Source organism: Diabrotica undecimpunctata, chromosome 1, assembly GCF_040954645.1.
Source record: "Diabrotica undecimpunctata isolate CICGRU chromosome 1, icDiaUnde3, whole genome shotgun sequence".
In the NCBI taxonomy this organism is placed as follows: Eukaryota; Metazoa; Arthropoda; class Insecta; order Coleoptera; family Chrysomelidae; genus Diabrotica; species Diabrotica undecimpunctata.
In genome coordinates this window covers 52454547-52476058 of record NC_092803.1, presented here as the reverse complement: position 1 = coordinate 52476058, position 21512 = coordinate 52454547, and the positions used below count along the sequence as shown (strand labels likewise).

At 32.9% G+C, this 21512-nt stretch overlaps 1 protein-coding gene across 4 annotated transcripts in view; it reads left to right on the top strand.

The window, feature by feature from the left end:
- LOC140449314 (protein O-mannosyl-transferase TMTC1-like) overlaps positions 1–21512 on the top strand; it is a 1384234-nt gene that overhangs the window by 627557 nt on the left and 735165 nt on the right. The window lies entirely within an intron of this gene.

Sequence of the window (21512 nt, the reverse complement as noted above, 5' to 3'; positions counted from 1 at the left end):
ACAAGCAACTCCAGACATTCATATTCCACCCCCGGGGGTGGTACATTCATTTCTTCATCTACACTAGCCCATTACTTAGTAAGAGGCTGCTCCAAAAGTAGACCCACAGCGTACACTAGATACAAGGAAAGCCAAAACAAAACAAAACAACACGTATGTAAATTGTGTAAATTCATTTAAGATTTCGGCATCAGTAGTGAATGCTGAATAGTGGCTCACCCCACTGACGCCGACAGATACGACACATTAAAATAAACAGTTCACCTTTGTTGCCATCTCCTCTCTTTCTCTTCCTTGTGTTTTATGGTTTCTGTCACAAAACCAATAAATCAAGTCAAAGATTCTTTTGTTTTCAATTGCTTTATTCATTAGTTCATGTGGCTCACCTAGAGGTGACCCCAGGCCCAGCTGCAGCAAGGTTCGCCTCACATTGTATGCAGGGCATACGAATACCACATGATGCGCGTCATCCACCACTCCACACTCGGGACACAGATCGTCCTCGGTCTTCTTTATTCTATATCTATAAGACCGGAAAGATCCATGTCCCGTCATAAATTGGGCGAAGTAGTAGTTGACACATCTGTGTTTACACTCATACCACCTTGCTACATCTGGGATAAGGGCCCTCGTCCCGGCAGCCTTGTCTGTTTCCCTTGACCATTGGTCCTGCCAGATCTCCAAACTCCTTTTTCTTTCTTGTGTTCTTAAACTTAAAGCTCCATTGCCCCTTTGGTGCATCCAAACTCTTTCATTAGCCAGGATATGCACCGGCACAGCACCGGCCACTACTTGTAAGGCAATGGTTGATACGGTTCTGTACGCGCTGCATACCCTGATCAATGGTTTCCTGTGTGTCCTAAGAAGCATGCCTTTATATTTTGCTTTGTTTAGGATCTCATGCCACACTGGAGCCCCATACAGTAAGATGGACATGATTAACTGTAGTATAACTAATCTTTTGTGTGACCCGGGGCCTCCTATATTCGGCATTATCTTATTAAGGGCAGAGGTCCTCTCTTCCGCCTTCCGACATGCTTCTTGTGGTGTCTGAAGCCATTTTGTCGTCTAGTATGATTCCCAAGTATTTTACGGTCTTCTAGGGTCTTCCTAATATGGATTAAGAAAAAGATAACAAAATTATAACTGACGAAGTAAAGAAAATAAAGTGTTTTGGAAATTTTTTTAAATCGCTCTCATCGAACTAATAAGTATTTTTGAAAAATTTACACGCAGAATGAAAGAATACATTATTACTGAGGGCCGAAAGTCCCTGAAATTTTCTATAATTTTTATTTTAATAAGTTATAGGGGTGAAAAAAAAAAAAGAGAAAATTTAGCATGATTTTTAATTTCAAATATCTCATTCAAAAAAACTTTTTGTTTATTCTAAGGGACTTTCGGCCCCCGGTAATAATGTAATCTTTCATTCTGCGTTTAAATTTTTCAAAAATATGTTGTAATTTTTTTCAGGATTCGAAGAAAATGATTGTATTTAAAAAGCATTGGCCCGAAATTTTGCGCCTAAGCTCTTAAGAGTTATTGTAGAATATTATTCATATCCGGTGTCGATATGTATCCAAAAATGCGAAAAAACTGTAAGACCGAGCGGCGCTAATGGCCACATAGGTCGTTACGTCTTAAATTTAAATAAAAAACAAACATTTTGTAAAATAGGAATTTTTACAAAAAATCGAGAATTAGAAGACATAAAAGAAAACTGGTTTTAATCTGGATTTTATTGACAAATTATCTTGTTATTAAAATATAGAGTAGTAAAATAAACTTTTTTTTAATAAACTAGCCTTAACTATAAGATAAGTAAACTTTGTTAGTAGACTATTAATATTATTAATATTCAAAACAAATAAAAAAGTAGCTAGACGGGAAGCTTTCAACATTTTTATTTTATTTTATTTATGTTTCAGAATTAATAAATTTAACTGATTTGAAGATATCCCTACTCAAGAATTAGATTTCTTATTCTCGAAAAACTTATTGCGTATTTTAAATTATTATTTAAAATAAAATAAAACTTGTAAGAAAATCATATAAACTTTTAATGTATTATTATTGATATTATTACGGTTAATATTATTGTTTAAAATAATCAAAACAGTTCTCGTAGCTATAAAGAAGGTTTTTATGTTCGTATATGTGGCTGTTTTAATATCGAAATGTCAGAATGGCCTATCTGTGCGTTTACAGCGTTAATCACAAACCATTTGCCGGAGTCAATGGACTGTTTTAGTGGTTTTCCGATTAGTGTATGTGACGTTTCCTAACCAGGTTATTACCGCCCTTACCCGTTCGATATTTCGTTCGGACTTTCGTATTATCTAGAATTACAGTTAAATATTCTATTTGTTTTAAATATTATGTATATACCCGATTAAACCACAATTGTTTGTAATGAAAATTACATTTTTAACTAATGTTTGACATTTTGATATCTACTCGGGAAATAGTTTTCAAAAAAATATTATTTTCAAAAATTCTGCCAAAATATATAACCAATAAGTTATTACTAGGTTAGATCTTTTAAAAATTGTTGGTAGACCAAGTTGGTCTCGATCTTGTAGGCAATAACATGCTTTTGGTTAAAAAATGTGAGGGTGGTGTTTCTACCCTCGAAATATTAAATTCCGACTTTTTGTGATTTTTTGTGTTATGTTTATGTGAGGTGTATTTAAGTAGATTATATGTTTGTGTATTGTGTGTTGAATATACAGTGTGAAAACCGCTTATGGAATAAAATTGTTTCTGTCCTTATTTTAACAAGTTTAATGTTTCTTAAAAACATTAAGATACCTTAAGTTTTAAATTTAAATGTGCGCTTTTTTAACATAAATTTGAATATACAGTCTGATCCACGCAAGTCTGGCATAGTCCATAATCTGTATTTTAAATGAAATACCCTGTATACTTTTATGTTTTTAAAAGCTCCTTAACAACCTGGTCTTAACGAACTATATCATATAGGGTCTATTATAAATAATACACGGTGAAATTTTTGAAATTAAGTATAATTTTCTTCAAAACAATTAATTCATAGAATACCCGAGGTAATTGATTGGATTACATTAAAATAAATGCTTAAAATGTTCTCCACCTTGTTGTTGGCAATAACATATATCCTATAAAACTCGTCCCGAACTTTGTTTAAAGTTTCAGGTAAAATATATTCCGTATTTCTCTAGTATCCTTTCTTTGAGGTCTTCAATGCTAGTTGGTTGTGTTGCATATACTTTGTTCTTAAGATAACCCCACAGAAAAATCCAATGGCGTAAGATCTGGTGACCTAGCTGGCCACTCAATAGTACCCCTTCGTCCAATTCACTTATTAAAGAAGATTTCATTCAAGTAATTTCTCACCATTAAAGCATAATGGGGTGTTGCACTGTCCTGCTTGAATCAGAGAGTTTCATGCGGTAGGGTCGTATTTATTGGATTGGGATATAAGTCAGCCAACTGAGGAAGAACATCGTCTCTTAGCATGCTTAAATATTTTCCGCTGTCAAATTCGCTACAAATATAGAACCAATAATATGATCTCCTATAATACCTGCCCAAACATTCAACTTTTGAGGATACTGAGTGTGTGTCTCACGCATCAAATGATGATTCTCCGCTGACCAATATCTACAGTTTTGTCGGTTTACCTCTCCGTTCAATCCAAATATTGATTCATCAGAAAAAAGAATTGTGTCAAGAGCTATTTCATTTGTGTTAATTTTATCCATCATTCTTTCGCAGAAATCCATTCTACGATTTGAATCGTCTTCTGTTAGATCCTGCACAAAAGTTAATTTATATGGATGAAGTTTTTCCTCATGGTGACACCTTAGGACAGTTGTGTGACTCACATTATTTTGACGTGCAATTTGACTTGAACTTGACTTTGGATTCTCTGCAACACTTAACAAAATATCCACTTTCACCTCATCTTCAATGAAGTTTGGTTTTCTATTTAATGGTGTGACATGTCCAAGTTCTCTTAATTGTGCATAAATTTTAGACACAGTACCTGTGCAATATTAGGCAACTAAGGATACCTTTGATTAAATCAGTTTGCTACTTCAACTTGACTTCTACAATTCTCCCCCTAACCGATCGTCATTCAAATCTTAATTCGGTGGGTCTCAGTTAAATATTTAATTTTTATTTCTGCAAGAAATTAGCTTTTATTTTGACTCTTCAGTAAATTTTCTCTTCTAATGGCAAGAGGAAGATTGTCTTCTTCGTCGTTATCAGAGTCACCACTCACGTAATGAACCTCTATTTCTCCGCGAACGTCATTCTATATCCTCATTGTCAGTTTGATAGTCAGTCTCAGGAGGAACCACCGATACATCTTTATAAGTGGAACTCGCTAGGTCATTTGCAGGTAAAGCAAGAGTTCTATAACGTTTTCCATAAAACCCAATGGGACTTCTAGGCGGCAATTCTTGAAAATCCTTACCAATACCAAGATTGAACCTGAAATAATAAAAAACCAAATAATCATTTTGATCTCATACAAACCCACTGTACTTAGATGAGTACAGGTCTATTTGGTAACATAAATAAAACAATAATAAAGAAAATCTTATACTGAATAAATTAACATTACCAGTACTTACCCTTACAACAATATAAGGCAAAAAAATGATAAATAGTATCAAAATCACAAAATAACAAACACTTCAATGATCCAACAGAAATATGGAGGTTAGCTTATAATTACTGCGGCAAAATTATTAAGAAGAGCGCCACCTAGGGTATAATTTGGGAAAATCTAGTAAAACACTTCCTAATATATATACGTGGAGTACTACTTTTTTACTTAGACGACTAAAGTGGAACCAAATGTGTTAAATAGGATAAGAGCTGCTTTTTAAAATTTTTCTTTTTTAAGTCTGTTTCTTTCATGAATATTGGTGCTTTGAAGTCTATGTTCTTATTATATCTTCCATGATTATTTATCCTGACACTTAGTGATCTTAACGTTTCTGTCTGTTGCTTGTAAATGCATGTACAGGTGTGTAAAGGGGTAGTGAGGTGCAATACATGATGCCGTATCCTATTGGCATCACTTAGCCTATCCTACTCAATTCCTATCTTCACCTCCAAGGCGGTACACACCGGTAACCTGAGCAACCCCACTGGATAATGTATAACCAACCCCCAGTAAAAGGTGGGGTCAGGGTTGACGAAGAAGGGAGTCTTGGTCCTCCGACGAATAGGGGGTTGGGCTGAAGGTTAACTACCTTCTCCTAGAAAAACTATGAGTTATGAACGTTCAAGGAAGAAAAGCCGGCCTGATCAAACGACGACGACAGTGCGCGAAAAAGAAACACGATTTGAGGGTTGCGACATAGAATATTCGAACCTTATATAGATTAAGTTGAGAGCTCTCCAAAATCTCCTAAATGAACTAGACAGATACAAAATAGACGTAACTGCCATACAAGAAATCACGAATTACGTCGCACACCACACACATTCCCTTATTTTGTTTTGGCGCTGCACATGCTTCCTTTTCTGTCTACATCTGCAATTTTAGAGCAAAAAAGTTTTACTGTCACATCAGTTCCAAATTTTTATACCATATTTCGCTGATTTGATTGGAATGTACTGTTTGAAGGGACAGCGGCATCTAAACGCAACCAATTGCCCATCGACGGTAACATTTTCATCAGGGTTAAGTTTATCAGAACAACCGTTCCACAAACTTTTAGTTGATTCAGTCTGAGACTAATAACTCCAGCTAAAAATAAAAGACCAATGTATGCTTGAAAACCGCAGAAAACCAGTAAAAAAAAATTTGCCGTAAAAAGAGACCGCGTTGATAAGGAAGATCGAGCGACCACTGTATATTACAGTCGTTCAAAGGAAAGTTTAAAATACTACTACTACTACTACTTGTCGGTTTATAACGTTTTCCGCCGTTTTCCGACTTCCAATCGCCACTTGGACCGGTTGTTCCATAGATCTTCTTCTATGGCCCTCTCTCTCAGTTCTTTATTTATTCCTTCGCTCCAACTTTTTCTCGGTCTACCTCGTTTTCTCTTTTCTTCTGGTTGCCACTTTAGTATTTCTTTTGGCATTCGTTGTTCGTCCATTCTTTGTATGTGTCCGAACGAGATAAAGTGTTTTGTTGTTAGGTCATCTGTGATTGTTCGTTTGATTCCCATTATTTCTCTAATGCGTTCGTTGGTAATCCTTTCTCTTCTAGATCTTCCTGCGGCTCTTCTCCAAAAATCCATTTCCGTCGCTTTCAGCGTTGACAGTGTTCTTTCTTTCAGTGGCCATACCTCATAGCCGTATAAAATGTTGCTGAAAGTTTAAAATATATATATATATATATATATATATATATATATATATATATATATATATATATATATATATATTTAGGGATTCTACAGTATTCACTGCCTTCCCTTGCTTAACCGTTTCCATCTCTCTCTGTTGTTCCATTCTCCATCGTTTAGTCCTCTCTTACTCATGGCGTCGTCTACTTCGTTCCTCCAGGATTTTCGGGGTCGTCCTCTTTTCCTCCTTCCTATGGGGCTCCATTCGGTTATTCTCTTTATCCATCTGCTGTCGCTAGCTCTTCTTACATGTCCATACCACTTTTAGTCTTTTTTGTTCTATATATGTTAGTATGTCTGTTTCTATTGATAAATAAAATACCCTCTAAATTACCATCGACTTGGACATGGAGTAAACGGGAAAGCACATTTTGTTTATTGGTTACAACTTTACGTCACTAGCTTCGTTATTAATGGACTATAATGCGGCACTTGGGCGAGATAGTGTGACGTCACTATCAGTAAGCGTTGAATCTGTATTACTGGCCGAGCATAAACATTAGCCAGGACCGAAATTATTTGTTAACTATCGGACACTTAATTCTTCTTACTCTGTCAACTGTCAATTCTTCTTCTTTGCCGTAGCTAATGTCAGAACAAAGCTACATCGACGCTGGAGATATGACACAAGAATGATGGACATATTTGATGTTTAACGATTTGAGAATGACACACTTGTAAAAACCGTAACGAGTTGCATACTACATTTTATCTACAGCGAACAAGTAATTCATATTTATAGTTGTTATTGTAGTTCCTGTCTCTGGTAAGAAATATGTAAGTCATAGACGGCTCTTCGATTTTCCCTTGATTATGTTTACAAAATACACCGAGTGCGTTTATATTCGATTTCAATAACATACTTCTTTTGCTTCAATGCTAAAAATTACGGAAATATAATATATATATATATATATATATATATATATATATATATATATATATATATATATATATATATATATTAGTTATATATATATATATATATATATATATATATATATATATATATGTACATATACATATACATATATAATATATATATATATATATATATATATATATATATATATATATATAATATATTAGCGTACCATATAATTTCTTGAAAACTATTGAAAGTTTATTTTATGATTTACTTTAAATAAGATAACTAGATAGGAGTGCGAAATTATATTCAACAGATTCTGAATTATCCCCCATAAGAAATATATTTCTCGGAACAAGCTATTTGCCTTTCGCCATCCCCGAAATCCAATTGTCAAACAATTCATTTCGCCATCCCGTTTTGTGTAACTAAAAGATATCCGAGAATGTTTGAGGAAGCTACGCGATGTGAAGAGATTTTTAACGCTCTCACTGCGGTTATCTACATAATCTTCGTGCCTGCCCTAGCTACATTTGGATAGTAATATTACGTTTACAAACGTAATGAAAATTCCTTCACTGTAAAATAATCTCTCTGAATAAGGGTTAGAGCCCAGCGACGGAGTATTTTGCCGACGGTGCAGGGTGATGTGGAATGCGACGCTACTTGCGACAATTTTCTTTGCTGGGAGAATGCTTTAAAGTGGAGGTATCAACACACGAGCTCAAAAGTATATTAATATACAAGAATACATTCTTACATTTCTCATTTCTTGAAACTGTATGTCAAATGTGGTTAGGATGAAGACATGTGGATTACGTTGTAAAGGATGTTTATCAGTTTGATAAAAGACTGTTTACTGATCCACTTCCTTAAGCGTTTTCAAAGCTCAATAATAGTAATATTCCTCGAAGTATAAGAAATTTTATAAATTTAAAGTTTAAAAGAAAAGTACAATAATATTCAAAACGAAAAGTATTTGAGAAAAATAATTTTTGGCAAAAAAAACTTTATCTGGAATTTTGTTCTTCCCTCAGAAATGTTAAAACATATATTAAAAAAGTAATTATAAGTTTCGCTAGAATTTGTCATAGGTACCTTTAAACTATTACTTTTACTTTATATAAAATGCATTTTGTAATCTTTGTAAAACCTTTATAAAATATTATAAAGTTAAATTTTGTAAAACCTATTAATCTGAAAAACTATTTTTTACAGATTTTTACAAGGGTGGGTCGAATTATGATACAAAAAGTAAACAATATCTGAAGTAAACTTGCTTTTGCGTGTAACATAATATTACCGACCCAATTTTTCCAATAGGACTATAATGTGGACAATAGTATTGTCACCTCGGGGGAACAAATAAGGGTCTAACCACCTTCTGTTGTCTCCGGGTGCTCTGTAGAGGGCTTCGAATATACTGTCGAGAGCTCCCCTACTTAAGTCCATTTTCGGGTTATGGACTTGGGAAATATTTATCTTCGGTGTCTTGCCTTGAAAAAGGCAAGATATTTCTTACATGACAATTTCTTCGTCGAAATAAAACACCAAGTTAAGTTGAAACAATTCTCAGCCACAGAGTATGGTAAATAAATGCAGGAAGCAGAGCCTCGAGAGCACTAAGCTCTCGGAGAGCCCGTGAGGGACTGACCTGGCTGACCTGAAAATCGCCAATATTTATATGCGCTGTACGAGCGATAAATAGGGATTTCCAGGTCAAGAGCCAATGGAAAAATTCGAGGCGGGGCGATGCGCATCGAAATGCATACTAGTCCACAGACTATGGCATTCGATGACAGTATGCAAGAGTGTCAACCTACTCTGATGGCAATTTGAGAAAAATGCGCTTAACTCTTCCGCGGTAGGAAACCACCTTAGTATGTCACCAAACGCTCAAATCAAATACATAGAGGACTTGTTTAGGTACGTGAAATTATCGTAAATTCACGTTAATGATTTATTTACGAGTAAAATTGCTTGCTACAATAAGTTACGTTTTATCGGTGATAATTTTACCGCCTTCTAATCTGTCGCGATGTCCCATTCCGTACTATTTCATCACTTTTTATGTTTATTTGAGTGTTATTAGTTAAAAAAAAAACTTCTCGCAACCGTTATTATATAGTACAAGCATTATACAAAAGTTGAATGTAGAGATAGTATAGACGAGCGTTTCGACGCCTCCAAAATGTAATAAATAAACATTAATTATAAAATAATTAAATATAGGTTTATATAATCTAATTATAAAACATCGCGTCATTAAACTTAAATGTGTCTCTGAAAAATACCAGAAATCGTGGACTTACCTTAACCCTTAACCCGAAACATAGTACTTTTATTGCTAATACGAAACATATGGTCTATTGGACCAATAGAGGTAAAAATTTAAATAAATCAAAATCAAATGTAGCATTTGAAGAGACAACCAAATATTAAGGTACTAAGGTACCTTATATATATATATATATATATATATATATATATATATATATATATATATATATATATATATATATATATATATATATATATATATATATATATATATATATATAACATATATATATATATATATATATAATATATATCTATTATATATATATATATATATAATATATTATATAATAAATATCTATACATGTTGAATCGAGGAGCTGGCATTACCAGACACTCCGTTAAGCATGGTTATGTTAAGGTATATGTCGGAAACCTGGTAGTGTATAATTGCTATGTTTCACCAAACATCCCACTCGAGTATATAAAGAGTACATTGACTCGATTATGCAAGAGGCTAGGATGGGGCCAGTACCGGGTCATAGCTGGTGACCTGAATGCGAATAATCGTCCATGGAATCCTCGAGTGCAAGATGGGAGAGGGATATACCTATCAGAAAGGATCCACGCCATGGGGCTTACTGTGTTAAATTACGGTAGGGTGCCTACATTCGTGACAGGTAATAGTGAATCCTTTCTGGACATCACACTGGTTTCAACGATATTTCTAAATAGGGTCGTACGCTGGACTATTTTGGAAGAAGAATCGCTTAGCTTACACAAGTATGTGAGTTTTGAAATAGCTAGGAAAACACAGAAACGTAAAAATAGGGATATTAATCTAAAGAGAAAGGTATGAAAGAAAACAACCATACTGGTGGAACTAGCAGCTTAAAAATCTGAGGACAAATTGCATAAGATTAAGAAGGGAGTGTAAGAGGTTAAGAAGAGTACAAGCAGGATATTTGGAAGAGAGAATAAATAAATTAAAGCGAATGCAGAATGAATATAGGAATGAGATAAATGACCGGTATTCTCTTTAAGTTGTGTATTTGGAATGCGAATGCCTTGAGCTGCCTAAAATAAAACATTTCCTGGACTAGAATGTGCGGCAGTGGCATGTTCTGCATATAATCAAAAGCTAATCTCATCACTTTTGGTCTTTCAGTGCACAGGGTTTGTACGTCTCTAATTTTATTATAAAACTTCTTCTCCACCGCCTTTTGTAAACCATTAGTTCCGCTGCAACTTCTTTCTTTTCGTTATCGTTAAGATTAACATCTTAACATGTCTCGTTCCATGTCTTTCACACTCCGAACATACATCTGAACCAATGTGTGGTCTCCCAAACTTAGGATTATAGTTTTTGTTAAAGTATTTTAACCCTTTGGAACCGGCATCAGGTGAAACTTAGTAGTTTCCCAGTACGGGCAAAGTCAAGAGTTGCTGATTAATCCGCTTCCCGGTCACAATCAGTAATTATGGTGGTAATTACATATATTCATTTTTATTTATTTTTCTGTTCGTATTGGCGTTATTAGATAAAGAAACAAGTTAGTTACTAAAAAAATCATTTTTATTTGAATTAAAAATTCATAAAGAAGCAAAATAACCACAAAAATGTGCACAAAAAAACATTAATTCTAATTTTGAAACAAATTCAACAAAACAAAAGTCAAAATTTTAAAATTGTATGATATCGTTCAAAACAACTTACTACATACAAAGGCACATTACACTTTTGACACAAGTACCTTGTGTCTTTTCTAATTTTGCGTTTGGCACAAACGACACATCTTTTTGACAGATGTCGCCTGTTTTCTCGTAACGGATATAGCGTAGGAAAATGTCTTTCTACAAACCGTAATGGATGATCACCAGCATTCGGTCTATTACTTCGTGACAGTCGAGGAGTGCTTTGTTTATATTTTTGTAAAATTTGTTTCACCAAGTCCCTCTGGAAATCCAATAAAGGAATGTTTTTCATAGTTTTGACTTTGTAAATAGCATCTGAATTTAGTACAACCTTCTTCTTCTTCCTATGCCGTCCCCATTAACGGAGGTTGGCGACCACTTTTTTAAAATCTTCTCTGTCTTTTGCAACGTGGAATAATTCGTCTACAGTCATGTTTGTCCAGTCTCGAATATTTCGCAGCCATGACTTCCTCTTTCTACCTATTCCCTTTTTCTACCCTGCATGATGACCTGCAGAAGACTATATTTATTATTTCATAGTATTTGTCCAAGGTATGCAGTCTTGCGTACTTTTATCGTTCTTAGTACTTTAGTTCTTTAGTACAACCAGGTCAAGTATATGAAAAAAGACCTTTATGTACCATTTCACGTTTTTCCTTACGGTTTCAGTAGAACTTAGGAGCATGTCTGTTCTGTCGACTCCACTCATATTCATATTGTACGCGATAATACATTCAGGTTTTTCAACTTTTTGGTTTTAGATATATTAGCTTCATGCATGGTTGTCAACATTACAACGGCTTTTTTGTTTTCATTTGAGTGCCAAAGATTTGTCAGTAGAAAAGTATTGTATAGAACCTTTTTCCAGATTATTTTTAAATTTTGGCATATGTTTTCGATTCTGCTTTACAGTTTCTCAACAATTAGTCTTTTTTTTCAATAAAGCTTCAGCCAGTAATGGACTGCTGTACCAGTTGTTCATGTAAATTTTGTGGCCATTCTTCCAATATGGCTCGGTCAGTGTCACAACGATGTTTCCAGATATACCAAGATTCTCAGAATACTGAGTTATATCTGTATCCGCCCGGTATATATTATGAAATTATGAAATATATAACCGGTTTCACAATCAACGGCAACTAAAAACTTAATTCCAAAACAGTGCGTTTTTTTTCGGAAGATATTGGCGAAACGAGATACATTCTTTGAATAACATAAGGCTTTCATCTATGGACATATTTTCAAATCGATAGAAGTTTTTCTTGAAAATATTCCTAAAGTAGTCACTTATGCTTCTAATTTTCACAAGACGGTCATTTAAGTTACAGTTGTTGTTATCCGAAAAGTGGATATTTCTCAATAGCTGAAAATATCTATCTCGTGGCATACACTGTTGAAATGTTGGTGTTTCTAATAAAGCATCTTTGGTCCAATAATCACGCAGTCTCTGCTTTTTTAGTTGTAGCATGAGCAAAGATACGGCAATAAAAACATACAACTCATCAATATCTGTGTTTTGCCAGTTTTTCATGTGAGAAGGGCCAAGGATTCCAGAATTGGCATTATCACCGAATATATTGGTTTGTTCAACGACCCTTTTCATTATCTTTTGTGTAAAAAGGCTTCAAACACTTGTAGGACAGATGAAGCGTCCGACAATACTTCAATACAACATCCAGAAAAAATTGAAAAATTATGTATTGTAGGAGCAATATTTTTTTCTTGCCACTCGAAAAGATCCAATTCTTTTTGTTTTGTTTTGCGTCTTTTGGGTTATGGAATATCAGGAACAACGAGTTCGGTGTCACTTTATGAACTGTCATGGTTTTTCTCACTATCGCTGCATGTCTTCTCACACTCTTCTGTGATTCAGCATCAAAGTTTTCGTCTGAATCACTGTTAAAAGCAAGGTCTAATAATTCTTCTTCAGATAAACCCTTTTTACAAAACATATTGTGAAAAAACGTGCAAAGACAATGCGTATGCCTACAAAGTTATGACTTCACTGACGCAAAATCAACTATAAAGCGTTTCATGTTAAGAAAATAACATTAGGCTAATGGAGATCAGTGTTGCCAAAACTCTCAGGCCTGCGGTTTACTAGATTGTCGATATATTTTTCGAATTTCCATTTTCAATTAACATTTAACTGTAAAGTCAGAATAACAACTGAAGAACCACAAAACCTTGTTATCATTATGCAGTCTCAGAGAACGACATAAAATCGCTGACATAGCGACATTCCAAGCGGTCCGTTTATTTGCTTTTAAATCTTTAATAGCCGGCAAAGTGCATGATTTAACTAAGCAATATTTTCTACTGATTTCTATGATTCATGGTATATGATATTCCTACCGAAAAACAAATAAACTGTCGTTACTATAATTAAAATAAGATAAAATAAAATTATCTTTTGTAAATACTATTTATTGAATTAAAATCATTTTCCCTACTTTTCATCTCTTGTTTCGAATGGACACTTTTGGTCAATTACGTTAAAAAACAATTATTTAATTTATGTCTGTGAAAACTAAAATACAAATTATACAACCCTGAATCGTGCTTGTGTTCATCGTGGCATCGCTGCGCTTTTATCGTCCATAAGAAAGACATGACCCTATCTCCGCAATGGTATTTTCCTAACGTGGAAAGAACCATAGTATCGACCTGTATCGGAGCTAGTAAGAATCGATTGCAATCGGTTAGATGATTGCGATCCCCACTATTGATATTTTGCTGGTGCTCTGTTACGTGAATGATCAGTCAAGTTATCCATGCGCTGATTAATACGTTTTCCATCTCGAAGTGCATCCTCTGTCCCTGCGGACTTATACGTCTCCCGGGTATCGTACTCGTTATGATTTCGCGGATATATCAGTTTCCCGTTACGAAAGGGTTAAATAAATTTCATATTTAACTAAGTTTTCCAACTCTGTATATTTTTCGACAAAAAGGCTATGCATTTTCTTTACATTCAAAGATGCATTTAAATATCGAATGGTTTTGGAGGAATAATGTGAAACTTTGACCGAAAACGTCTGAATGTGCTCTTTAATTTTCTCAGTCCATTCATCGCATATTGTACGAGGTCTGTTATTATATCTGCCTCTAAGATCGTTTGGTGATTTACCTGCCAAAAGTAGGGTGTTCAGGCGCTGAAATTGTCAGTGAGATATGGCATGAATACTTATAAATGCCTGTTTTCATACAGAAATTCTATCAAAGATAGAATTTTAATTGATCCTTTTAAAACAAAGTATGAAAAGTTTGATTTTCTTTCTTGCTTGCTTTCATTTCTTACAAGATGTCTTTGGATTGGTTTTGCTTCCATGAGTCCTTGTAAATATGTGTCTTGCTCGTTTTTCGACGTCCGGCCGAACAGTTTAGTTAAAACACATTTTTTCTTCCTCAGTAAACTGTTCCATGCATTTTTTTGTACACCTAAAAAAATAAAACAGCAATTTTAAAATTCAAGCCAAACTTAACATTATGATATTTTTATGAAATTTATGCTATCTATGCTAACATATTGATATGTAAAAATTTGTTTTCAAATGAAACCAATTCGTGCCAAAAGTTATCAACCGATGTAGGTATAATGCACATACACTCTATGAACTAGTAGTCACAGTGTAGAACTTTTCTACTTACCTACACGCAGATCCTACAGTCTTTGTATTAACGTGTTTTTATGGATTTTTTCTCCCTACTTTGCTTTACTCTACTTGAACTTTCTTATGTTTATAAAATGTGTTTTTTATGCTCATAAAGTAGTTGTGACTGACAATATTCAAAAATATTCTTTCGTTCTTGTTCCGAATTTTTTCTTCTCCCTATTTTCCAATAACATTTTTAAACGGTCTATTCTTCCCTCCTAATCTTTTATTAAAATCGCCTATCACTATTTTTCCTTTAACTGTTTTCATTATTATAGATAATTCTTAATAAACTCATCTTTTTTATTGCTGTCGAGAAAATGCCATATTAATAAATATTCATCATAATAAGACTACTATATTTTTTTAAGATTAAACCACAATTATTTACGTTAAAATAATTTATTTTAATCGTATTGGAGTTTTTTTTTCATTTAAAATATCGTTGTGAAAATACAAATAATATTGTTAAAATAATGTCACTACAAGCGAGATAGCTAACATTAAAATTTCACATAAGGTAAAAAAAGAATTTGTTTACTGCCAATTGCCAGGAAATTCAGTAGTATTTATGATTAGTTTATTCGTTTTTAAGTATAAAATCGAAACTTAAACTTAAAGTCGAAATTATAATAAAACATGTGTAAATAATCAGTATATTATTCTCAGTAAAAAAAAAACAGAAAATCTTAAAATTATTTTGGAGAATCAACAATCTTATTTTAATACTTAGTTAACTATACATTAATAATTTAGACATATATTACTTTGCACAAATATTAAATTTTACTTTTTATCTGCAGACAATTGCATTATTACTTTCTCATATAAACATTATTGTTTCAGGTAAGCACTTATGCAATACTTCAAACGATTTGGTGAGTTTAATTGAATTTCTTGAAACACTGCCACTGAACACCCAAGTTAATTTCTATGTATATAGCAAATTAAAAGTATTACAAAGATACTTTTATGTGTATATACATATAATATATATATATATATATATATATATATATATATATATATATATATATATATATATATATATATATATATATATATATATATATATATATAAAAATGTGCACTCGTAAGTGAATAGGATGTTTTCGGCCAATTTGGAGATAAAAAAGACAAGAGTTGTGCTACTTTATCTATTTATTGAAGACGTTTCGCCCATTGTTCAATAAGCATCATCAGTTCATCTAAAAGAGTGTTATTAGCGATACATCTAATATGAAAAACAATTAAGTAAATGATCTTACCTTTAAAAGATCTGTAGCATTAAAATGTTATTATTGCAAAGAAACATCAAAAATTAATCTACTAAATATATCATCAAAAACACAGAAACACAGAACGCCGGAAGATTCCCAATTTAACTAATTTTATATTTTTTTTTAATTTCACTTTTGAAAACATTGATTGATTAAATCTATCAAAAAATATAATATATATATATATATATATATATATATATATATATATATATATATATATCTTTTTATATCTCGAGCTTTCAATTGTGTTTACAATTTTTATCAAGAGCTGCTAAAAAAGACAAAATATCTTACAAGGTTGAACTAGAAAGAAAAAACAATTTTTGTTAACTTACCAAATAAATTTACCAAATAAAAATTAGTTTAGTAAATAAAAATTGCTGAAATCACCGTTGACAGATGTCTGAAAAATGTAACAAATATATGGAGAATTAAATATGACATTTTACAAGTTTTATATATAAATTATAAAGAAAGAATAGAATTATAAATTTTGCTTAGATTTTGAATTTCTGATCTTTTGTTTAAATTATTATCACTTTTGCTAATACAAACCATTTCCAAAAAAGTCCTTTTAAATTTATTACTTTCGCTACATAAAATTTTAATGTTATCAAAATCCATAATATGGTCTTTATCGATTACATGCTCTGCCAAAGCACAAGATGGTTTTTTAATTCTGCAATCACTTTTGTGAGAAATAATGCGATTTGAAAGATTTCTTCCGGTCTCACCAACATATTCAGCCTCATACTGAGTACAACTAATGCTGTATACTAAATTCGTTTTTTTAAATTTGTCTATAGGATATTTAGTTTTGGAATATAAAGATGAAATAGTTTTGATGTTCTTTGTTGCTATTTTTATATTGTCAATAACCTTTAGTGTTTGTATTAATTTAGGTGGTAATGATGGTATAAAAGGTAGTGAATGATAATAGATGTTCTGATTGTTAGATACAATGTTTTCAGATTTAGCAAAAAATGGTGTTAAGTTATTTATATTACCAATATTAGAAAATAGCATCCTATGTAGCATGTCTGGCGGATAAGAGTTTTCAATTAGAATATTTTTTAACAATTGAAGATCTTCTTGTAGATAATCTGCTTCAGAAAATTATAAGCTTCATTTTCATCTTATTTGGATGATGAGAGTAATAGCTTATAAATCTATTACTACATATGGGTTTTCTGAACCATCTGGTTTTCAACATATTGTCTGTATTTCTTACAATTCTCATGTCAAGGAATGGTAGAGAATTATCTACCTCTTCCTCAACTGTAAATTGTATATGTTGATTATGACTGTTGAAAATGTTGACTGTTTCATGAATTTTGTGTTTAGGAAGTGCCAAAACTAAATCATCTACATATCTTTTAATAAAAGGAATGAAAAAAGTGCAATTACTGATACAATCACTGATAACATCATCCATGACGTAACTACTTAGAATGGGTGAAAGACTAGATCCCATAGGACTACCAAAAATTTGTTTATTAAATAAAAAAATAAAAATGTAGATTCACTAGATATAAAGTTTTCAGAATTAAAATGCAAAGCGTCTTCGTACGTGGCTGGTGATTGAAGTAAACTTTGGTATCTTCTGAAATCTCGTAGAATTGTCTCCACGTAGAGGTTAATTCTTCTTTGGAGATCGGACTAAAAATCAACATTAAAAATACTCAGTTAATTAACTTAATCTATTGATAAATATTAATATTCCTGTTGATGAAAAAGATACTAAGTGCGTCATATAAATACTTAGGGTATCAAATTCGTTTGGACAGAAATAAGCAGACATGTGACCTCCCATGTCGCATATTATAAACCTGGACAGCGCTTGGTAGATTAAACTGTGTATTTAAATCGGACGTACCTAAAGGCCTTAAAATGAAAATCTTTGACTATTGTGTATTACCTTTTTTCAACTATTGGGAGCGGAAACATTCCACAAAAAAGATAGTTAACAAGACTAGCGTGATTTAAAGAGCGATTGAGCAACAGATGTTTGCTGTGTCTCGGAGGGATCGACTGCAAAAAGAAGAAATACGTAGTAGAAAAAAAAACAACAGACGCTATCGAATAAATCACGTCGCTTTAATGGGATTGGGCAGGACACGTCGACAGATCATCCAACAACTGCTGGACAAGACGTTTTATTGAGTGCAAGCCAAGACAAAAAGCACTACCTATCAGAGGCCGCCCACCAACTAGATGGACTAACGAACTGAAGTATGTTTGCCTGGATGCAAGCCGCACAAAATGGACAAGATGAAAAGGGCTAAAAGAGACCTATGTTCAGCACTAGACGCGCACAGGTTAATGATGATGATACTGAATGACAATATGAACTAGAAGAAACCTGAATTAATAGTCGCGAATATAAGAGTAAAAAGGATTTGAAGATATCTAAAAAGATCGGATTGAAAAATAAAATGATAAGCATTAAGGGAACTATCAGTATCTATAAAATATGAGTAGGACGCCGAATTAAGAGCCAAAACATAAACAATAAAAAAAAATGAGAACAACTAAAATGAAAATATTATAAACCGTCAGACGAGTTAACCTCCGCTATAAAATTAAAAGATAAAAAAATGTTATTAAAGATGAAAATAAAGTCGACAATTACTACTTTAACCCTCCGGCGCACGCTGTCGTTCCTGTATACTGCTCTTTTACTAATTTCAAGATTCCGTAAAGTATTATTAGTTACATCCGTTTGTTGCTCCCGCTATTCTTAAATGGTTCAAATGACTATATTAGACTCCTTACGACGCACATACCGGGTCGGTATTTATGATTTATTTAGTTGTCAGTAAGACGCTGAAGTAATAGGTGTTGAATTTACGGCATTCCGTGCCATGGCGCGTCCGACGATGTAAGTAAAGTTAGTTTTGAATTATATCTCTTTTTATTCATTTTTATTTGAATATTTTGAAAAAAATGTTATTTTTTTAGGAATATGATTTATTATGTTGTAAAATAATATTTTATTTTTGTATTTTTGTAAAATAAATGATATGATTTAACTATCTGAAGTTTACGATTATTTAGACCTTTTATTAGGGATAAATATGTATCTTTTGAATTTACTCTATACGCTTTTCTACTTGCGGCATTAAGTGCCACCGCGGGCCCACCCGAGGTTTAAAGCAATCGAATATAATATGATAATTTTAATATAAACAGTAGATTAGTTTCACCAATGCAAAACAATCAAGGCAAGTGCAAAACTCCATAGAAATGTACCATTTCTAAAGCTTGTGAAAACATTAAAGACTTGTAATAATATTGATGATGACCACATGATACAAGCTTATTTATCTAGGTCGTTTCGTAAGGATGGTACGTATATTTTTTGTTTTATACTTTTTAAGATCTAGCAATAACATATGATTTGATCGCCGATAAGCAAGTCACTGGTGATAAGATAAGATGGCACTAATTCATTTTTGGTTATGCAGCAAACTTATAAGACTTTTGCTACGACTAAACAATAACGTTGCTAGTGATGAGAATCAAGCATTCTTCTTCTTATTGCTCCGTCTCCTTTTAAAGGTTGGTGAACAAAAAGATAATTGTAGCTTTGGAAAATACTGCACAAAAGATTTCTGTGGACAAGCAGTCAAACCATATCCTCAGGTATTTTAGCTACAAGTTCTGGCGTCTTCTAACTGATCGTTTGCCCTGCACTTTACCTTCCAATATGATTTGGATTAATTCATATCTTTCACCTCTCAATACATGACTTAGGTATTGTATTTTCCTCTATTTGATTATGGTGAGTAATTCTTTTTGTTTACTCATCCGCCAAAGAACCGTTGGTAACTTTTTGTACCCATGGAATTCTCATCATCCTTCTGTATATATATATATATATATATATATATATATATATATATATATATATATATATATATATATATATATATATTTCAAAGGCATCTATTCTTTTTTCCGTTTCAGAGTCCATTGTCCAACTTTCATAGTAGTATAGCAAAGCAGAGAAAACGTAACATCTGATCATTTAAGTTCTAGACTAAGGTCTGATTCTGTTAAAAAAATGTTTTTATATTCAAAAGTCTTTCTTTCGGATATTTAATTATTGATAGGATTTCTCTTTTTGGGTTACACTAGCTGTTGATATTTGCTCCCAAATATTTTATGAAACTTACCTATTCAATTCTTTATTCCTTAGCATACAATTTTTTTTTTTTATTTAATAAAACTCGACAGGAATCTTATGATTATTGCTATTTGATCATTCACTATGATCAATAAGCAAGTTAGTTGTATATACAAAATATTACAAAAAACTTATCTAAAGTTACATTCAGCAATATTCCTTAGGCTCTAATACATTAGAGTACTACTAGCTAACGTGTACACTTTAGCCGCACTTTGCTCTGCTTTTTCACTTTCACTTATAGCACTAACTCAAACGGCTTCGTTCCCTTAAGTCTTCTTATCTGGTTGGCGTTGTCTAGGAGTTTGATGGCCTCGACATTCACGTGTTTGGAGAGTCTTTGTTCATGAATCTCGGCAAACTTACTTATTGTCTGAGTAAACGTATCCATCTGGAGGTTGATGAAGGTCACAGTTTCTGAAGTGTCATGGAGCGTTAACCATGTTCCTTAATAATTTATTCTGTTATCGTTGTATAATTTGGATGTTAATTTCTTTTGTACAGCCCCATAGCTGTATCCGATATGTCCGGATCGGTTTAAGGACGTGCTTATACAATAACAATTTGTTATAAGTAGACAGAGCGGATTTTTTTCCCATCAACCAGTACATCTTCCTGAACTTAATTTCTAATTCCTCCTTTTTTTTTAATATGTGCTTTCCAACGTAGCTTGGAATCTAATGTCATACCCAAATATTTTGCCGTATTTGCATAAGGTATTTGGTTTCTATTTATACTAACTGGGATATGTTGTTCTTTTTTGTTAGTAAAATTGACATAAACAGATTTTGTTTCATTCAATTTGATACGCCATCGCCTGGTTCAGATGTTAATTTGTTCAACAGAGTTCTGCAGCATGGTTGCTGCATCCTTGTGGTTTTATCCGACTGCTAGAATGCATGTGTCGTCTGCAAATGTCGCAATTTTGTTAGGTTCTAATGCTGGAATATCGCTGGTATAGAGCAGGTATAGCACTGGCCCCAAGACACTTCCTTGTGGAACTACAGCTTTAACTTCTCTTAATTCTGAATATGCTTCCTCATATTTAACTTAAAAGTGTCTGTCGGATATATACGATTCTAGTCGTTCAGAATATTGTTTTGGTAAGTAGCATCTCATTTTATGATATAATCCGTCGTGGCACATTTGTTAAAAGCCAGTGCTACATCGAAGAAAATTGCGGAA